Source organism: Strongylocentrotus purpuratus, unplaced genomic scaffold (assembly GCF_000002235.5).
Source record: "Strongylocentrotus purpuratus isolate Spur 01 unplaced genomic scaffold, Spur_5.0 spur5_scaffold_19, whole genome shotgun sequence".
NCBI lineage: Eukaryota > Metazoa > Echinodermata > Echinoidea > Camarodonta > Strongylocentrotidae > Strongylocentrotus > Strongylocentrotus purpuratus.
Genome location: NW_022145604.1, coordinates 24,495,954 through 24,518,429, shown reverse-complemented (window position 1 = coordinate 24,518,429; position 22,476 = coordinate 24,495,954). Strand labels below are relative to the sequence as shown.

At 38.5% G+C, this 22,476-nt stretch overlaps 1 protein-coding gene across 1 annotated transcript in view; it reads right to left on the bottom strand.

The window, feature by feature from the left end:
• Window positions 1-21,861, bottom strand: part of LOC764826 (E3 ubiquitin-protein ligase HECW2) — a 125,530-nt gene extending 103,669 nt beyond the window's left edge. The window contains exon 1 of the mRNA XM_030990658.1: window positions 21,669-21,861. The gene's annotated coding sequence lies outside the window, so the exon portion shown is untranslated. The remainder of the gene's footprint in view (window positions 1-21,668) is intronic.
• Window positions 21,862-22,476: the final 615 nt, after the last annotated feature.

Genomic DNA, 22,476 nt, shown 5'->3' with positions numbered 1-22,476 from the left:
TCTTCAGAGCAAAGTGGTCTTTATAGACAGGTTTCCTATTACACATGTAACAGGTTTATCTGAGAGGATATCAAATGAATAAGTGCTCAATTAGGTGTTTGTCAATCCTTAACTCCCTCCTTAACATCAAAAGGAAAAGACAACTTTATAGGTTGTTGGGCATATTACGAGAAGAGAAGGCTCAGAAAACAGGATACCGACAGGAAAAATTGAGGGAGAAAGGACATCAAATACATGGAAAAGTTCATTAGGCCGACTGGTAAACAGAAGGAACGTCACATTTCAAAGAACCAGATATACATGTACAGTACATGTAGAAGTAGATGGAAAGCCTTGGTCGCCATTGTCTGGAGCAGACAAGGCACCTTTCAAGCAAGGAAACAACGTATTTATCAATTTTATGGGAAACACAATTTTAAGGGAAACACAATTTTAAGGGAAACAAAAAAATAAGGTCCTTATAAGACAGGAAGTCGCTTTTAAAGCAAGTTATGGACTGTTTCAAAGTGGAGAGTGATTTACAAGTACATGTACCTGTACATGTATACACTGTATACTTTTGGAAAGCCCAGAAATGAGCAGAGCCCTTGTTAAAAAGACAATAAAATACACACAAAAGATCACTCAGGAAAATCTCACCGTTCATAGCAAATTCCAAAAGAGATCCATACACGAAAAATATGCTTTAAAATGCAATGAACACTGTATAGGCTAGGGATAGAAAAAAATACAAGGCCCATGGAAAAGGTCCATAAATTTTGGGCAAGTTTGTTTTAAAACATGACAACTCTATGTCCCAGTGCAGTGATGTAGCTGATGGAAAAACCTTTTAAACATTTTTATCTATCATAAACAAAAGAAGTGGAGTGTGCCTTTATCATCCTTTACGGTAAACAAGAAGAAACCTATAAAATCATCCCCCCCCCCTTCTTTTTGTCTTTATTCCCCCAAATACACAACAGCAAAAGATGGCCATGGATTAAGGCTACTGTATAGAGAGATTTCTATTCTACAAAAAGTGCCTCGGTCAGTCGTGATCAGAGAAAGGCCATCTCTATAGAACAGAAACAAAAAGGAAGGTCACCCTCATTGTTACATAATAGTTTGTAATCATTATTAATGACATCTAGTGGTCATCATTCAAGTTACTGGTCATTTACTGCAGGTACAGTACATGTAGTACATGTATCTACACTTTTGAACATCAGTGAAAATCTGGGAAGAGGGGGGGGGGGGGGTTGCTGATGAACAGAGGAGCTTCCTTCTAGATTTGAAAAAGGGGGGAGGGCAAAATTAATATCAAAAGTCTAATTACCATCCTTTTTAAATATTTTTACGATGCCTTTATAACAATGATTCTCATCATAGATTTAAGTAAAAAGGCACCCCTACATGCAATGACTTGTTTTTGTTCTTTTTGTTTTATTCTGTTTGTTTGAAAAACAGAATGTGTACCCCCTTATTTTAAGAGCACTTCCCTTCATGCTTTTAAAAATCCTTTTAATGGGGTGGGGGGGAGATCAAATCAATGACACTCTCATGTAATTTCTTTGATGCAATTACTCCTACAGCTATACCCTTACCGAAAACGCAGGCTTTAGCCTGCTTTGAACCTGCGTCTGGCCTGCATTCTTAAATACATGCTAATTATTCTATTGCATGTTAAATTTTAGCCTGTATTTTGCAAAATTAGTCTTACATGTTTTAGCAGGTTAAATTTTAGCCTGCATTTTGCAAAATCAGTCTTACATGTTTTAGCAGGTTAAATTTTAGCCTGTTATTAGCATGCATTTTGCAAAACACAGTCTAACAGTTTTTAGCAGGCTAAATCTCAGCCTGCAGTTTAAAATTAGCATGCATTTTGCAAAATACAGTTTTAGCAGGTTAAATCTTTAGCATGCCACATGAGATGCAGTTTAATCTTTAGCATGTAAATTTCTATCATAATTTGTTAAACCTGCAATCTGAAGAAATATCCTCTGAGCAGGTTTAGAACACAAATTTAACCCGTTATTGCTTTTTACAGGTTATTTTTCACATGCACGTTTAATGTTATATATCAGGGGTGATTTGAGAGTTGAAACAAAAATAGGTTCATAGAAAGCCGAGCAAGCGAGGTTTCGAGCGCTTGGGGAGGCATCCCAATACAAAAATCCAATTGAAACCAATTGAACACCAATTTAATTTTCATTTTTTCAGTTGGTTTTAATTGGTCTCAATGGGACTTTAATAGGACTTCAGTTGGTTTCAATTGGTCCAGATTGGCCCTATTGGACCAATTGGCCTAGGCCCTATTAGACTTTAATGGGAACTCAATTAGTTTCAATTGGACCAATTGGCCCTATTTTGGACTTCAATTGGTCCAATTTAGTTTCAATTTCATTTTATTTTCATATTTCACATGTTTATTTCATTACATTTGGCATGTTACATTTTTTGTAATCATTTTTTTGGGGGGATGCATTTATACAAACGAACAGAATAATACATAAGACTAAGTTAAATAAAGGAAGAAATATTATGGAGCCTAAAGAGAGAGCAATGTTTTTAGGCCATAGTTATAACATTGATATAGTCTTGTGTTTATTAAATATCGTAATTGGATTAAATTGCAACTTATATGAAGAAAAGATATATTTGAACCCAATTGAAAACCTTACAGTCTATGGGGCTGATTGGTCCAATTGAAGTCCCATTTAAGTCTATGGGGCTGATTGGTCCAATTGAAACCATTTGAAATATCTAATGGGGCCAATTGTTCCAATTGAAACCAATTGAAATCCCGATTAGAGTCAAATGGGGCCAATTGGTCCAATTGAAACCAATAACACCAATAGATCTACCAATAGGAACAATAGGACCAATATAAACCAATAAGACTAATTGAACCCAATATGGGACCAATAGAAACCAATAGAAACCTTCATTTATGTTAGCCTGCCTTTTCGATTAGCATGCTAAAATTAACCTGCAATACGTATCTCATGAATATTCATTATTACTTTACACGTCTCACAGAAAAATACATTTATCATGATTAATTGTTAAGCAAATTATGACAATTAATGCGCATATCAATTTTGTGATTGTATTTTTCTTTGGAAATTATTGACCAATAGATTATTTGTCTGATCACACTTACATTCACGTTTTAGCAATAGATATATTGATTATACGATTACTAACCAATTCAAATAGCATGTATGTTTTCTATATATAGGTGTATGAGCCTGTACCTTAACTAGGCGTTGTGGCGTGCGCCTGTAATCCAGCCAACAGTGGAAGTTACAAACTGATTCAGCCGAGGACGCAGGTTCAAAACTGAGTCACGTCTTTCGGATGGTGACGTTAAAGGTCGGTCCCAGACGTAAATAATCATAACTGATTGATACACGTCTGTAAAAACCCAATTACACACACACACACACACACCTTTACAAAAGTCAATCTTGTATTAACTTCAAATGATCTTTGTGATGGAGTTAGTCTAATGCAATTGAGGTTAGAATATTCATATTGGTGGACACTTGCAAATATTGATTATGATGTATCAATTTATCCCTCGTTCCTCTACCTGAGTCGATATACCAATAGAAGTCTTGTACCGATAGTGATGGCAATTAATCGAATATCTTCATTTTTGTTAGCCTGCATTTTAGATTAGCATGCTGAAATTAACCTGCAATTAACTTACATATTTCAGCGTTTTTGCAGGCTAACAAAGCAGTTTAGTTTGCATACTAAAAAAGCAGGGCAATTTTGCAGGCTAATTGAGCCAGGTTAATATGATTTTGCAGGCTAAAATAAGCCTGCTTTTAAAATGTACAGGCTAAATTAAGCCTGCCTAATTTGCATATTTCGGCGTTTTTGCAGGTCAGTGCTTGCTAAGGAATTACCCTGCTTTTTAGCAGCTATATGCAGGCTTGATGCAGGCTATAAGCAGGCCTGCCTTTTCGGTAAGGGTAGTTACAACAATATTTTTCATTACCTATTGTTTATTAATATCTTATATTAACTATCAGGAATAGGAATATACAGAAGTAACTTACATGTACATACCAGTACTATTGTATTAAAGTACATGAGCTGGTAAAAGTGAACATATCCTCTGTTTGGAACTACAAGGGCATGCAACTTGAGTTCTGGTAAATATAGAAAATGAATTCTCGCGGAACCCACCGAAACTAATACCGTACACTGAATGTTCAAGATTACAAATCCATGTAAAAGACATGTGCCAAACAATTTGTGTAGAAAATGTTAAGTGGCTCAGTAATGAGCATAGAAAGATAAAGAAATGAAGGTATACATTGTAAGTGGGCCCGAAACCATGTGCTTAACACAGGTCACTCTGCGCAAATGGGAGCTGCGGTTTTTATTGAAGATGATGCCTAGTAAAAGTTTGTGTGCATTTTTTTTCTCCATTTCACTGCTTCAAACATCCAATCTACTGCAGGATATACAATTCATAATATATCATAGCAATTTTCTCTCAAAATACGAGAGCTCAAGATTGGCTTTAAAGTATGTCCTTGCCGGTCTAAACAAGATGATATAATAACATAAATACCCCCGACTGATGACTCTATCATCTCTGTTGCTCCAAACCTGCGTGCATACCATATAAACAATCCCATCTCCTTATATACAGACATCATCCTCAAAATGGACACCGGCATAAATTGTTCCAGTTTGGGACTCACGTACCACGCACGCAGCAGCGATGGATGCCCTACAACCTGCCTTAACCCGTGCATCGTTCTTTCTCTCCGGGCAAGGCACGCATTCGACTCTTGCGTCTGTGCTCGATGGTGTCCTGAGGGTATCGTGGAGCTGATGTTGCCTAATTAACTACCCGTCCATTTCAAGGCATAATTGCTCAAGAAAGGCTGCTCATATGATAAAGCATCCATCACCCAGTTAGTCGCCTTAATTTTCTTCCATTATGATAAACACCGCCCCATCTCTGAATTGGAGTTCATTAGGTGACTTACAAGAAGATGTACATGAACATAGAGTCGTAGATGTCTATAAATACCTCATTCTGTACAATGCAGGCATGAATTGGTGGTGCGCACAAGCTACATGTATCTCTCTCTGACTCCCCCCCCCCCCCCATCTCCCATCTCTCCCACTCCCTCTGTGTCCCTCCCTTTCACCCCCTCCCCCCTCACTCTCTTTCCCTCTCTTTCACTTTCTCTCTCCCATCTCTCCACTCTTCTCTTTCCCTCCCTTTCACTCTCTCTCACCCGACCCCCTTCATGCCCTTCTCCCCTGTCTCTTTTCCTCCTTTCTTTCTCTCATTCCCCCTCCTGTTCATCCTTTCCTGTTTGTTCGTTTCTCTGCAGCTCCCTCCTCCACCCTCTCTCTCTCTCTCTCTCTCTCTCTCTCGCTTCCTTGATCTCTCTCTCTCTCTTTTACTTTTCCCCAACAGGTGTATTTTTGTTATACATGTAGGGATCTTTGGTACATCCCTGAAGTACATGTAATTCTATTCATGTTATTTCTCTTTATCATGTTCCTTCAAAATAAAAAATTATCTTTCTCAGCCTCTCTCTCCCTATCTCCTGCTGGTTTATTCACTCTCTATTTAGTCACTTTCCTCCTTCTCTTCCTCCTTCTCTCTCTCTTCTCTCTCTCTCTCTCTCATCTCTCTCTGTCTCTCTCTCTTTCTCTCCGTCTCTCTTTCTCTCATCTCTCTCTCTCTCTATCTCTCTCTCTCTCTCTCTCTCTCCCTCCGTCTCTCTTTCTCTCATCTCTCTCTCTCTCCCTCTCTTGGCAATTTGATGGACATTGATTGCCCCAGGTGTCACGTCATCCAGAAAATCTATGATCTGCATGTACGCATCACAGCATACTGCATTTTCTCACATCAAATTATTAATCAATGTGAGCTGTAGCCAATATACAGAGCTGACGCTCTACACAACTGGTACTGGTACACAACTGTGCACAAACATATTTCACTTTATCGCTTTCTCTCTCTCTCACTTGTAACCCTCTTTTACTGTCTCTAGGTACATTTGTCTCCTCAGCCCCCCCCCCCCCTCACCCTCTCTCTCTCTCTCTCTCTCTCTTGCTCTTTATCTCTCTCCCTCCCTCTCTCTCTCTCTCTCTCTCTCTCTCTTTATCTCTCTCTCTCTCTCTCTCTCTCTCCTCTGTTTTTGACAAATATTCAACATGTGTGATGATGGAAATTACCAAGCCGTCAAATCACCCAGAAAATCTATGCTCCACAAATCAGGCTGGCGAATCAATAGTTTGATACGGCCGATTCTGGCACCAATGGACAATACTTTGCAGGTGCGAACCTTTGTCAATCATGATGCATAGCAGAGGGTATGATCTTGAAGACTATACAGAGACCACAGTCCATAGTACCTGTACTGTTGCTGCTCCCCGACACAGCAAGAAACTGACTGAGCTAGGCTCTGCTCAAGGCTTTAGGAAGAGTAATACAGTGCAAATTAGAGCCTGTGCCTGCAGACTACGTAGACAAAATCCAAACATAAATTTGGTTTTCAGATTTGACCCATATTTGACAAGTGCGTACTAAATGGCTTGATGAATGTATGCAGGGCCTGCAGGCTTTTATCAGACATGACCGTATTCATGAAAAGTGATGTTGGGGAAAAGGAATACACATATCATGCACATCAAGCCGCATTCTATTGCCTGAAATTCCTACACCCTGTTTTCTTTATTGAGATTAAAAGGGGGGGGGGGGGCTTCAATTGATTTGTGTAATCTTCTTTTTAGGTACAATGTACATACTGTACACAGTACATTTACATGTAATTTAGACATTGCTTCTTACTTAGCACTTCATTTGTTTTATGTGTTATTATTATTGATCAACAGATGGAGAAAAAGAAAACAAATTATATTTCAAACTGATGAGATAAACACTGCATCTTGAGCTAGATCTGAAATGTCAATGATTGCAGCCAATTCAACATGTTTAGTAACGGAATCACAGTAAAGTAATCAAAGCATTGATTGGAAATAGAGTTGTAATGAATTTACTTCCAAAACCACCTGCATACTATACATTTGTACATGACTACATGTACAGTGTACATATATGTGCAGTATGTAACGACATGCACATGTACTGTAGGTCTGTACATGTATGACAGTACTCATATCAATAAAGAAATGACCTAATTAAAGCCAGAAGGGTACATGTACATACATGTACATTGTATATATCCTGGGGGTGTTTCACAAAGATCCTAAGTTGAACTTATCTCTAAGTTGGACTTAAAAATTATGGAAAGCCATTAGCATCCTTGAAAACATTTTGTAAAAGTTATTTTAAAAGACATAAAATGTTGATTCAAATCATTCATATTTTCTATTATCATGGGAGATTCTATGTTCTTGATGTGGAATTTATAAAAAGTCTAAAATACTTGAATTTCTGCTTTTGAATATATTTCATTTTAAGGCTCCAATGGCTGTCCATAATTGTTAAGTCCAACTTAGTGTTAAGTTCTACTTAGGATCTTTGTGAAACACCCCCTGGGCTCAACACAAAAAGGCATTCTGGAAATATGGGTGCCTAATTTAAAGGTAAAGACCAGTTATGGTCATGCGATTACATTGTGAAAGAAACGTTGTGGAATCGATCAGAAAAGATTGATCATCTAGCATCTAGCATCTGCAAGGTTCTGGAATCATCAAAATGATAAGAAATTTGGCCCATTCTTCGTAAAGTTACAAGCACTACATACACAGAAAGATGTATATGGGACTATCCTATATCTCTCACAGACCATGAGAGAAACAAATTTACCAAATATATGAATTAGTAGGCGGTTTCCCGGCAAATTTTGTATCATCATGTATTAGTTAAAACATATTCTTTCACATGATTGGTAATGAGAGCTTCCATTTCATTTTTTGAAATAGGGGCATTTCCAATACTGGCCTTTACCTTTAAAGTCCAGACACCAAAATTTAAAAAAAAGTTATATGTAGGGCGTCTCCATATCTTCATTTCATACTGACTCTAAAGAGAGTATTAGGGTGGCCGGGCTCAAAAAAAAAAGTTGAGTGTGGAGCCCTGATGGACCATTCAACAAAATAATAATTTGCCTCAAACAATCGCACCATTTTATTTTCAACAGTAAAAAGATATATTTTAAAACAAGGGAAAAAAACAGTAAATCTAAGAAGAAAAGAGAAACACCTTGATATTGAATATGACCTTGTTTGACCTCGGCTAATAAAATTTCAATCTGTGCATGGACTCTCAGAGCTACAGGTAGAAGCCCTAGAAGCTCAGCATGGCCTCAGAACATCCTCCTTGGACACTGTTCACACTGGGGGACAGTTCACACGTACAGTAACTCATACGCGAACATATAGGGTCATCAAATTAATTTGTTAGTGTACATGTATTTGAACAAAACAATTAATCAACCGTTGTTATTACTCATATTTATGTAGTACAGAGTTAATTCCCTTCTGGCTCTAAACAGACGATATCTAAAGCCCCACTGCACTACTTACATGTATAGCTTCAAGTACTTGCGCCCTCTATATTGCAAACAATGCCTAATCAGTGCCTGTGATCCCCATGATCCTCTTTTCCTTATGTTAATTGAGAGCTGATTTGATGATTTGATAACCACCTGTCAGTGACCTTGTAGGGAGGGCTAATCCCCCCTGGCCAAACTAGTACAGACAGGCTTTAAATAAACTAATATTGTAGAGGCCAGTTGACAGAACTGATGTCCAATTATCAGTGTGAGTTCAGCATAGCCTATTTATATTATTTTTGTATGGTACAATGTTGACAATAGAAATGGACCCTGATTCCCTACCAAGTTTTTGTTGAAATGATGCTAAAACCTCCCTTTCGCTATGTCATCATCCATTAAAAAAATACAACATTACACTATACCACGTTCAGACTTCAGACCATACCAAATTAATTACCTATCTACATGCATGTACAACTGTATGTACATGTTTTATACGATTTATTTTGCAAGTCTGAACAGATCCACAAGAAAGCACAGCGTGATCTCAGGATCTCCCACTTATCCACTCCTCTGAAAAACAGCATCTTCTAAATCCGAGTGTGCTACATGTACGATTTGAGTGACTGACAAATAAAAACAAGGATGTTTACCTTACTTTCTGAGCAAAAGTGATTTATAAGCATTTCAACAACTCTATTGACAATGTAAAAATAGCAGGTTCTTATACTACGGCTCTTGAGGGCTGTATTCAATTCAAGTGTGTGGATGAAGTCAGTATGTTACTTGGCAAAGTGACAAAGTTTTGGCGAATTTTGAAAATTGGCTGGATAGTGATTCTTTACAATTTTTATATATTGGGATCCCCCTGTGGATGTATATAAACACTAGAAAATTTAGCCCCTAAAACACTTCTGCTTTCGAGAAAAATTGAATATCAATTTTAAAGGTGCTCCCGGTAAATTTTGATAAATTTCAAATAGTGCCTACGGCCATACAATGGTAGCAACGACCATGAAAATCTCAGAATATGTAGTTGTGATATATAATTTCCAAACGGGAATAGCCAAACGGCCGATTTTAGTTATTAAAGAAACATTGTTTTACAGCTAAATTAATATCTTGACCTTGAGAGGGAGCTACAGGTGTATATGTACATAAGGAATTTATTATTTACAATTTCATCACTTTAGACTCGATTTCAACCGCGACAATGATCACTGAATATTGTAGGATCGCATACATGTATACTTCTGTAATCTGTACACTATGTGCGCGAAGCGCACATCACGAGCGCGAAGTCCTTTTACCTGGGGTCCAGGGCCCGCTTTAGGGCCCTGGAAGCTCTGGGTTTCCAGATGCTCTCTGGTGCAATCTGAGCCTATTTTAGGGACCATTTCCCCTAAAATTCAACCCAAGTTTATGGGTAATTTTTGTGTCATACCAAACAAAAAAGTGATTGAAGTGAATTCCACATTTTAATTTATCCTTGGCAGAGGCAGAGCAGATAATAGACATAGATTTAATTAGCCACTCATGCAGAGTGATGCATTTAAGTCTAGTTACTTTTTAAATAATTATACATGACATAGATCTATGCATAAAATGAGACTGGCAATAATGGTATTCAACTTTCCAGACAACAGTCAACAATCAAAATTATTGTAACTCATTGAGCTACATGTAAATGAGGTTGTCAAAATCAATGTCAGCAGAACAAGACAGCTTGCCGACAATAAATGCAGTAGGCCTATGCATATTCCTCCCCTTTTGTGCTTGCTCTAATAAAGGGAAATCGTTCCTTGTATTCCTATTTAGGCGGCTATATTTTGGATACCTTGCTGAATTAGCGCCCATGTTTGTACTTCCGCTCATTTTGACAGATTTTCTTCCGAGACAAATCACAAATCACAAAGTAGGGGTCTATATGGTACCTCGAAACACGTACTTTGCATGGGGACCCTATGCATATACGGTGCGCTAGCTGCGATAGCGAATGCATGCATGCTGATATGCGCATGCAAACGTATAGAAATTATACTTACGAGATTTGCCAGCGCAAGTATTTACGTACGGAAATGTTACGTACGGAAACACATATCAGAGTGCATGTGGCGCGCAGCAACACGCTGCCACTGTACGTACATATCAGTGCACGCTGCACGCACCTTGCGCAATGCAATCCGTTCAGCACTCGATCGGATCAATGCTATGTATGGAAAGCCAAATTCCCCAAAATCGGAACGTTCCGTTTTTTAGGGCTATAAAAACTTCAAAAACGGAACAGTTCCGTTAAAATCGGAACGGTTGGCATGTATGCATGTTGCAGAACCTGTCTAGAAAGGCCACCTCTCTACAATGGCCACAGTTTCTGTTTCCCTTGGGTGGCCGTAATAGACAGGTTTGACTATTCTTTATTTACTGTACATATTGTGAGTCCAGAATAATTCACAATTAATGCATCGGACAATGAACCTGACTCAACCTGCTTGCATACATGTACATGTGTAGCATATTTATCATTGCACTCAAAGCCATGAATTATTTGAATTTATAATCATTGGTGTTTGGATAGAAACTTTGAAGCATACCCATATTAACTTAGCCTACATGTACATGTACATGTACACACTACACAGCAAACCTTGTGCAGATTATCAACCTAGGACTTGCCCTGATTTTGATTTGTTGTGACAATTTTTTTAAATACTTCCGGGTAATTAACATAATATCTATTACAGTTTACAGAAAACTATTCCAAGGCCCACAAAGGCCTCACTGATAGTGATAGACACATATTTCACACACCATTACATTAGGCCTGTCCTCACTATCTCGAGATTGCCAAATATCCAGCTATTTAAACTATCCCGATCGTAAACTATCCAGCTAATTTGCGTCTTCATCAGACCGAAGTAGCAATTAGCAGGATATTTGGTCGGGATTGTCATCCCAAGATACACTGTATGTTTGGATAGTTTGCAAAATATCCCACTATTTGGCAAAATATCCAGCTATTTGTCCGGTGCGTCATCACCAGACCGAAGACTCGCACTACATGTATGCGCTAACGCTGAGCAAAATATCTCGAGCTAATTTCTCGAGGTCGAGTTTCAAGTTTCGAGGTTAAATCTCGAGCTGATGAAGACGCGATTTGTAACTTCAGGATTATATCCCAAATCAGAAATAGCGGGCTATTTGGCAATCTCGAGATGATGAGGACGGACCTATTGTGTCAAAGTCCAAGTTCTCTGGTCCATAATTCTATACCAATTTATACCCATGGTTCATTGACAGGATGTGCTTTACAAAGCTTTGATTCCCATTGTCAGGCAGGGTCGTGACCTTGATGGCCTACAAGTAACAGGAACTACATTGTTAAACTGCTAGTATAGGGCTAATAATATGAGGTGTAGCATGGATGTCTACAGTGTTGTATCAGGGCATGTGAGTTAAACAGCCTTTTCACACACAGCTAAAATTCTATAAACATGACTAGTATAAACGTGTTTCGAACGTGTTTAAACTAATCACGAGCCTTAATTCACACACAGAAATTTCGGTGCAATCGTTAATCGTTTCGTGATTAACTACTGCTCATAAAATGCGCAGTAGAGCCATTGCGCATTGAAGGTCATGTCACATCAATCAAAGCGCATGCTCCATCCAGTTTAAACACGTCTGAAACACGTTTAAACATGAATAACCTTTCACACACAAAATGTCAAGCTCACTAGATACGAACTTCGTATCTGCAGCCTGCTTTTAGGGGCGTATGCATCGCGACTTCGTATCTATCCCAACATCGTATAAACGATGTTCACACTGGGAAATTTTGTCTATAAACATGTTTAAAACTGTTGAGTGATTCTAATCATCTCTAGATACGATGAATTTTAGCTGTGTGTGAAAAGGCTGTAGGTCTCACCTCCCTGGTTGTATCAAGGAGATGTACACTGTAGGCCAACAGTACAAGTTTGAAGTACACTGTAGGGTCATGGACAGAAGTGAATGTACATTTATTTGTACATGTGTAAAAAGCCTGTGTTCATGCTCAAGACCAAATAAAAAAAAAACATGTTTAACATCTTTTTTTTCTTTCAAAATGGCCGCTCAAAATGGCCGCCCAGTACATTTTCCCCGACAGTCGGGCTATTTTTGGTATTTTTCAAGATGGCCGCCAAAATCTTCTCTTTTTTTTTTAAAATCAGAAATAGATCCATTTTAGCAGTGTTTTTCATGTTTTTTTTCTTTAAAAAAAAAAAATTCAAAAAAAAAATTTCAAAAAAATTTCAAAAAAAAAAATAGGAGGCGGCCCCCAAAGAGGAAGCGGGCGGGGACACTAAACATGTATATTTTTTAAATGGCCTAAATTCCTTCATTTTCAGCCCAAAATTGAGCTTTTCATGATACTGTACATTCCTAAACATTGGCAAACTCACTCCCGACCCTGAAGGCATAGAGTAAAACAGGAACTACTGTCCATGAACATTGTAATACTGCTAACATAGTACATACATGTACATATTAAACACCGGCAGAGAAGCAGGGGGAAAATTATTTTTTTAATTTGGGGGGCTATATTTTTCCAGTTTGCTGGCATGAAAATAACACTCTTCAATTTGTTTTGCATTGAACTCTATGCAAATTTTAGGGGTTCTGTTATGACTTTCGGGGGCTCTTTTTGGCATTTTGGGGGCTACTTTGCCCAGAGCCCCCGTGTATTTTTTTCCCTGCACAGAAGTGGTACCTCTATTACACCAACAATACAATGGCTAGAAAATGACCCAAGTGCATAAATGCACAAGTAATGTAGTATACAATGTAGTACATGTGTATGCTAGAAAAAGTTTCTCCTCTTCAAATAGCTTTGGACAGACACAGTCAGATATTGTGAAAGTTAAAAATGTTACAACAAGACAATGCCCCCCCCCCTCCCTTTTAAAATGCACAATTTGCTTGCAAGTTTGAATTTTGCTCTTCAGGAAAATGGTAATAATTATCTGTATATGTACAGGTACAAGTCGTAGCAATATATGTTTCTATCTACATGTACATTATTATAGTACATGTGTATTTAAACCATACCCCGAAAAAGGATTAATTCACAAAAATGGACCTACATGTACAGTACATGTACATGTACATATTAAATACAGTCCAAAGTAGACATTGTTCATTGTAAATTGTACATTGTAGATGTAGTCTGTAGATGTATTGTGTATCACATTTGAAATAGTAGTTACATTCAGGAGATTAAGAGGTTTTGAATACAATGGCGACTTCCTTGGCGAGTAGCCCTTTGGTCATAGGAGAAACTTGGACTTTGGGTTCTTAATATTTGGACTTAATTGTTACTTTATTGATTTTTTCTTGGCCTCCCGCCTTCATAAATCCTGTTTGATAGAGATAATATGGGGCTAGTGAGCGACTGCTGTGTATATTGTTACAAGGGCGGATCCAAGATTTTCTAAAGGGGGGGGGGGGGGGGGGAGAAGCGGTATGAAATGTACGAAATTGCGAGCGCAAAGTGTGATGCTCTATGGTACATGATATATATGCACTGCACTTGGTCAAATTGACTGGATAATCAGAGTGGGTGACTACTGCATTTACAGGTCAAAATCTATTCACATACATGTACAAGTTCTGTACACATTTTAACTCATGTCCACGAGTGCATTTTAGTGAATTAATATGCAAGTACAGTACAGTCACAATCGGATAATGAATGAGGCTCTTCAAGTCCATTTTGGCAGTCAATTTGACCAAGTGCAGTGCATACAGTATATATCAGATATCACTAATGCATGATCTTCAAAGCATGAACTTTTAAATATTTCTTAACGGTTGGCAATATATAAGTCAAGAAATATGCACAATACATGATGAAAATGAAAAGAATCGCACAGTCATGGGGACCGCCATTTGCTTTGAAAGCAATTTAAGGAAATTATAAGCACAGCCAAACAGTGAACCGTAGTCTGTGTCTCAGTGTACGCAGTATTTCAATGTCCTAGCCATTTGAAACTACATGTTGCATGTGTCAGAGATGCGCATACGCGGCTCTCAGCCATACATGTAAGTTATCACTTTTAGCCGTGGGTTATCACATTTTGATGGGAAAAAACAATGCACGGTCACATGGTGCCATCTGACCAATCAGACTACTCCCATGTTTTCTGATCTTTCCCTTTTCGGCACTATATATATATATATATATATATATATATACAGAGCACAATTTGCACAACCTGTACATTAGAGGGTGTGCTCAGAAATGTGCTCAGAAATACCGTAGGCAAGCCTGTCAAAACAACCTGTTTTTAACCTGTTTCCAAGAAGTGGATTATTTTTTTTACTGTTTTTTACAGAGAGTCCTCATTAAATTATCCAAAGCTCTTCTGTTGCTTTGCAGAGCTCTCTTTGTAGATTGTCCCTTGCTCTTGCATGAATATTTATTTTTTCATTTTTCCTTTCTTTCTGTTTACAAAAATCTTGATTGTTTTGCTTGATTTGATTGATTTGAATATTTGAAATGAAAATTATGTGTAATCTATATATATTGTAGATTAAACATAATTTTCTTTTCATTTGTTTTGTTTTGTAAAGTGCTTAGAAACTGTAAATGTATACCAGTGCTATATAAATCTTAGGTATAACTATTAATTATCCATCCATAAAATATGCTAAAATGTATTAACAGATCTTTTAAGGAGGAGGAGGAGGAGGAGGAGGAGGAGGAGGAGGCAGCGGCGGCCCGGTTTATGAAGGATGAAATTATGATGAAAGGGAGGGCCGAGATTCGTTATATTATGCGGCTGGATAACGAGGAAGCCAAGATGTGTCGCTCTAGGGGCGAGTGCTCACAACGTATGGAAGGGAGTCACTGGGACGGAAGCTAGTCTGCAAGTACAGACCTTTATTAAGTCACGAGGCATATAAACGAATCCCGGACAACTCGCCACAAAGACAACCCGCCCAAGACAACCCGCCACAATACCCTGGACATCCCGCCACAATACCCTGGACAACCCGCCACAATACCCTGGACAACTCGCCACAGCCTTTTCGGACAACTCGCCACACTTTTTTCCCCTCATGATTTCTAGATCTAAAATCCCTCATCTTAGATGAAATTGTCATTTTTCATGATTTTCGTGCTTTTATAAACACAGTTATGACAGGAAACATGGAAATTGTGAGTATTTTGAGAGCTGTTCTAAAGAATAAAGATGATTTTCCTTGCGCTTGCAACAAGAATCTATTTTGGACGAACCCAAGCCAGGCGTACTACGACTACGAGTTACGACTACGATTTTTAAGTTCATGTCTCAGGAAACTTTTTAATGGTAGGAATATGCTGCTATGTATCTTTGGCGTATCTTTACATTCTAATATTACCTGCCCCCCCCCCCCCCCCCCCCAGTACGCCAGTGCTTCCAGTATCCTACCATAAAAAAATTCTGGGACAGAAAAATGCAGCTGTTATAGACCTCTAGATCAAAAGTATATTATTGTTACAAGGGAAATCAACTTTATTCTTTTTAATGACTGTTTATAAAAGCACGAAAATCATGAAAAATGACAATTTCATTTCAATATATATTATTGTTACAATTAGGGAAATCAACTTTATTCTTTATTCTTTGTAATGACTGTGTTTATAAAAGCACGAAAATCATGAAAAATGACAATTTCATTTCATTTTAGATCTAGAAATCATGATGGGAAAAAGTGTGGCGAGTTGTCCGAAAAGGCTGTGGCGAGTTGTCCAGGGTATTGTGGCGGGTTGTCCAGGGTATTGTGGCGGGATGTCCAGGGTATTGTGGCGGGTTGTCTTGGGGCGGGTTGTCTTTGTGGCGAGTTGTCTGGACCCCATATAAACATAGCAGTGACTATTAAAGAAAGTGTAGACTGACAAGACTAGGTGTCTATGCGTGAACACTGAGCAAATTACTCGACCTCGAGTTTCGGGCTGATGGAAACGCGTTATGTAACTTAGGGCTAATTTCTCAAATCAGAAATAGTGAATTTTTTGGCCAACTTGAGCTAATGAAGACAGGACTAGAGCTCCCATCAACATTAGAATAACAGAGAGTCTAAACTTCATGTGACCACGTTCTACAGTACATACATGTACATGTAGACTGCAATTCATAATTATACATGTAGGCAGTGAATAGGCCATTTTCGTAATGTAATCAATTTTTATTCACAAATCTTTGTTTTAAGTGCCTCATTACAAACGGTTTCATTCCGTGTGTCAAGCGACACTTTTTCACCCTAGAAACACGGTTTTCAAAGATGTTTAGTTTAAAACACGGTTGCGTTCAAGCGGTTTCAAGCAATTTTAGTCAGTCATAAAAATAAACGTGTTTCAAAAAACAAACATGAAACGCTGAAAAAGATGCGTTTTATAATGTGATTCGGCTTGAACGAACAGAGATCTCAATCCTGATTCGGTTTGACCGACAGTCGACCGTAATGGGCAGTGCGATGAGCAGTACATTAGCTGGGCTTGAAATGAGCGAGAATCGATGTTGATGAAAAATCGCTTGAATACTTTCCCGCAGTAACCGTGTTATTTAACGGCGTTTCAATTTGTGATTCATGTTGGTGATTCTTGCTTCCAAAAATCGCTTGAAGGCTTGATGTAATTTTTGTTACATGAAGGATCCAAATAAGGGTCTGTGCATGCAGACTGAGCAAAGGTGGTGTAGCCTATTCTCCGTGCATCGAGAGGCCATGGAAGTGTGTACATAATGTACTCTCCACAGTGCACAAAGATGGTCGCATACATGACTAGAATCGTAAGCATGTTTGCGGACACTTGCTGTAATCGATGGGCTTATCTTGCATGGGAGGTACACATGTATGCGTATGTACGCAGCGAGGACCTGATGATGGGATTGTCGATTTGTTTAAAAATCATGATCATCTCAAATACGAAGTAGGAGCGGTGAGGAGGGGATTAATTAATCTACAAGTTGTCATCAATGATCTAGTGACAGAGGGATTTGCAATGTGACACACAATTTTTGTATGTTGCAAATGATCTGATGTACATTGTAGATGTACAGTTAAATACATTTATTTTTTCATTGATGGCAAAAAGGAGTTAACAAGTGTACACTTTGCTGTATTTATGTGGACCCTTTGTAAAAAATAAAAAAGTAAATACCAGTCAAATTTACCTCAAGAACTTTAGCACTCACATTCACTTTCTACATGTACATGTACAAGAAAAGAAAATGGTTTGGTGAATATCAAAAGAGTAAAAAATTGCAACTCCTGTATAACATGTGTATATTGTAAAAAATCTCTGCTTGAACTACACATGTACACGTAAGCCATGGTCAGACTGGGTTTCCTAGTCAGCGTAAGCTTACCCCTGCAGCAGTAAATATCCCATGTAATTTGCACCTTTACTAATTATTATCAGGAACACATGCAAATTGCCAACCCTCCGGTAGCAAAATCTTACATACATTTCATATTTATTTTTTGACCGGTTTCAAATTCTTTTTAGGCCAAATAACAAAATGAAGTGTTTCTCATCACTACCCGCCTCCTTCTCTTTTAAAAACTATTTACTCTTTTTTTTTTAAAGCCAAACCCCCCCCCCCCCCCCCCCCCCCAACAAACAAAAAAAAATGTTAGGAGTGAACTAGGGCTGCAACGAGTAGTCGAATGCTCGAGTACCCGCACTGTTGACAACTACTCGAACGATTTCTCGTACTCGAATATTCGGCCGGGAAAAAAAAAAAAAAAAAAAATCCCGGTCACCTGGCACTGTCCAGGCTGACGCTTACCTGTGCCAGGGAGAGCAGCGGCCGCTGGCATGGTACCATCGGTAAAAATGTTTCCCAACTCAAGCACTGTCAAACTCACCACTCAGAAACTGGGACCAAATGTCCGGATTTCTGTTTGGACTTGGAGGAAAATGGATTATTCTGCCATCTTTGGTTTTTAAAACAGCATTGTTTACTGTTATTGTTATTATTAAATCAGTGCCTTCAACTGCAACTCGAAGTAAAATTGCATGCGTTTTCGGCGACAGACCTGGAATACTGTTCCAGTGGTATGGTGGTGGCAAAAAAAAATCAACAAAAATTTTTTTTTTTAAATCAAAAAGTTCAACAAAATTCAAAAAAATTCAAAAAAACATGGCGTCCAAATATTCCAAGTATTCGCTTGTAAGCCTGGGAGTGTACTCGGGTACCTCATTACACTGTTGTGCACAGCCTGTAAGAGTGAACCCCCGGATGTGGGAAGGGGTGATTTTGGATGCATGCATTTAAAGTTTGTTTACCTGCCTCTCCGCGCAGGGCTATGGGTGCCAGTCAAGGCTTAGTGATATCAATATCATATTTCATATTATCCCTTTAATCACTTACATTGTAGCCCTTAAAGGTACTACATGTACATGTACTGTATGTCCTATTTGCAAGCCCCCAAAATGAAAAGTTTAAATTCCACAGGCATTCCACTAATTTAGAACTTCCCTAAAAACGAAAGGGCTTGAAAATGTCTTTTTGTGGGAAAATAACAACCGTTGGTTGTCACTTGTCAAATCGACTTTAGTGATTGCAATCCATGAGGTAAATAATCTGATTTTCAGACCCTTGTACCGAATAGTCATACATTTTGTGCTGCGCAAAGTTTCAAACAGTTTAATTTTTGGCCATTACAAAAAGTGGGTTGATGTAGACAAATGCTCATGTACCATTTAAAGCTCAGTCTATACAGTATATTAACTCCAGGGAGCTCCGTCGGCAAAGTCGTCGGAGCTCCAAAGCCTGCTAAGGAAAACGATTCAAACAGCGGGTTGGGTCATATTACAATTTTGACTTACTATGTTTTTCAACTCCTCTGGGCATCCGTTCAACCACCTGAAATTATAATTTAAAGAAGTCTTCTATGGGAAAAAGGGTGATTCCTCGTCCTAACCCAATTCGTCCCATGTTGTAAATCGTTGATTCAATATGGCAAAGAGAAAGTATGCATGGGCAGCACATACATTCCGCGCATGCAAGTTTGTTATTACCAAAGAAAAAAAGAAGCCAATCAGTCACTCAATAGTGTCAGACAATGAAGTCTAGAAAGGTTTTCTTGCATAACGTGAAAGCTAGGACACTGCTAGAGTTTAAATTTCTCAGATAGGACATGTCCCTTCTAAGTTCTATACATGTTCATATTTCGTACAAAGTTCTACAGAATTTGATGTTGGCGGCAAATGGGACATACACTGTAGTACCTTAGTTTGGTTTAAGGCTAAGTACAGTACATGTACATGTACATGTATATGGGTAAACATGTGTATTCAATTATATTGCATAATCGTAATCACTTTCAGATAATTTTACTCCATGTGCTTGAGCTGCCTCAACAAAATGACTCATCCCATCCCATGTAATGTATCCCATTCGAGGCTAGTGAATTAAAAACTTACATAACATTTTCAGTTATGAGGGTTGCATGTAATATTCATGCAGGTTGACCTCTTCCAATGTTTCCTTTTCACCGATTTTGTACGGGCTTACAGTGTATGGCGGTGTGACCAAAGTTCGCGCGTGACCAAAGTTCGCTTTCTCAAAAAATCGGTAAGATTTCGAAAATCTGATATCACCAATGGAAAGAGGGTCATAAAATTACCCAGAAACGAAATTTTCTTTAGAATTGGGTGCGAAATTGTGAAAATATTGACAAAAGATCGGCAAATTTTGCAGTTATTTGCGTCCGTTCCGAAAAATTATCAACTTACCGATAAGGGTCTGGAAATCTTCATTTTGAGATCAGAAATCCTCAAAATTGTAAGTAAAGAGTGGTACTAACTGATTGTACGATATCTTGTCTTGCAAATTATGATATTACCTTATTTTTGATGGATCGCATTTTTTGATAAATCAACTGTAAACCACCGTGCGTGAAGTTAGGTCTCATTGTTTTTATGACTTTTTTAGATGCAGCGCGCACGCACGATCGGACATCGAATTTTTAGATCGCGATATCTCCGAAATCCTTCGACGGTAAATTTTTCTAGTTGAACCAATCTGTAGTAAAAAACTTTGCCGTCCATTTGGTAATAATTGAAATAAATAAAGTTGTGTAGAATGTGAGAAATCATAGATCGAATATCACATTTTGTAATATGTTCTAAAATGTGCGCGAACTTTGGTCACCCCTTCATACTCAGAATCATCGGGTCATCACGTTGGGTCGGCTGGTCATGTTTATACCCAATAAACCCCTCTCATCTACAAAGGGTCTGTATGGTCCAATTTACCCAACACTTTGTGGAAAACCCCTGGCAAATCTACAAAAGGTTGCATGATTTTCCGTTTTCGTTTTAAGAAAGGTTACATGTATGTAATGCGACCACCCAACTGGACAAAGTGAGCCAAATTATGCATAAATTCCCTGACACAAGTTTGAACAGTAAACGTGTTCCGTTTGGTCATATACATGTACATGTACCAACATTGCACTGTACTACAACTAGTAGGAGTAGGAGTACTAGTAGGAAGTACTTATAGGCCAACTACGTACATGAGACATCATGTACATGTACATGTTTAAAACACCTCCCTGCATGTATGTAAGACACATTTTCTTTTCCTCTCTCTCTCTCTCTCTCTCTCTCAAAGTCGCATTATTTTCTCATTAATTATGTTTAATGCAACTTGAATTTGGCGTAAATATTCATAAATGAATGATACACGCCAATAAAAACTAAATAAAAGTAAACTAAAACAACAACATGTAGGAATCTCAGTACGAGTGCAGTGTGTTGGTGTCATATATTAGACTAATTTTATGATCTTTTCTTGATCTTTTCTTGATCTAGTCTATAAGTTATAAAACGCTGGCGTCTACTGGCCTAATAGTCACTTCCAACTACCAACTGCCAAGCAGTAGAGTACTACTACTACTACCACCACGCCAGGCCAGGTCAGGAGCCAAGTCAAGTGCGGCCTACAGCTACCGCCCACTTACACAGTCTTCACACTCGCTGGCTCCGGCTCGGCGCAGTGTTTTAGAAGGGTACCGGTGCGGTGCGAGCAGGAGCAGCTAGCAGTAGCAGGGCGTCACTATTTAATTCCTAGCGAGTAACGGGTTAGAAATATCTGGACAGATCACTCAAGAAAACGTTAAGATATTAACTCAGTATCTTACCTGATCCAGTGCCGAAAGAAGTCTTGTAAGGTGTAGATTGCATTAAATATTATCTCCAAAATACTCCACTGTCGGTGTCTGAAAATGCCTTCTTGTAGCTTATCTGTACACCAAAATACAGGTAACCCAAATTACACTAACTTCCCGACGCAGCCAGTACAGTGCATGCACCATATGCTACATACCTACATTGTGTGTACAGGCGCCGGTACGATATGGTACGGTACGCGACTTTGCGTTTTACACCCTGGCCTGGACCTTTTCCCAATAAATTTCAAGGAACCGACTGGGAAAAGTCTATCCATGACAAGATATTGCGCGCGCACGTAGCTCTTCTGCAATGCTCAACGTACGTCCTATATGTCCAGTGTCGCGGTACGCGGTACATGTACTTTTGTATCGAGACGTACGAGTGAGAGAAAAACAACGAATAACAACAGAAGGAAATAGAGAAAAACAATAAATAATTAAAGAACAGAGAGGAAACAAAGAATGTCATAAGCAGAGAGAGAAAACAAAAACTAACTTGAAAGAAAGAGAGAAATTAGAGAAGGAATTAATCAAAGTAAGGAAAGAGAGAAACCAAATAATATTATGGTTTTTGTGGTTTAATTCCGCCTTCTTCAGGGTTTCAATTTTTGACGTGTAGCCTACTTTCAAACCATTTGCTGATTCGGACCCCCCCCCCTAACACACGTGTACACATATCGACACATACACAGACTACACTCGACATAATATGTGTAATGGTAATGTAATACATAAACTGTGATTTAAATATTGCACTCGTACCATTTTCTATTATTGT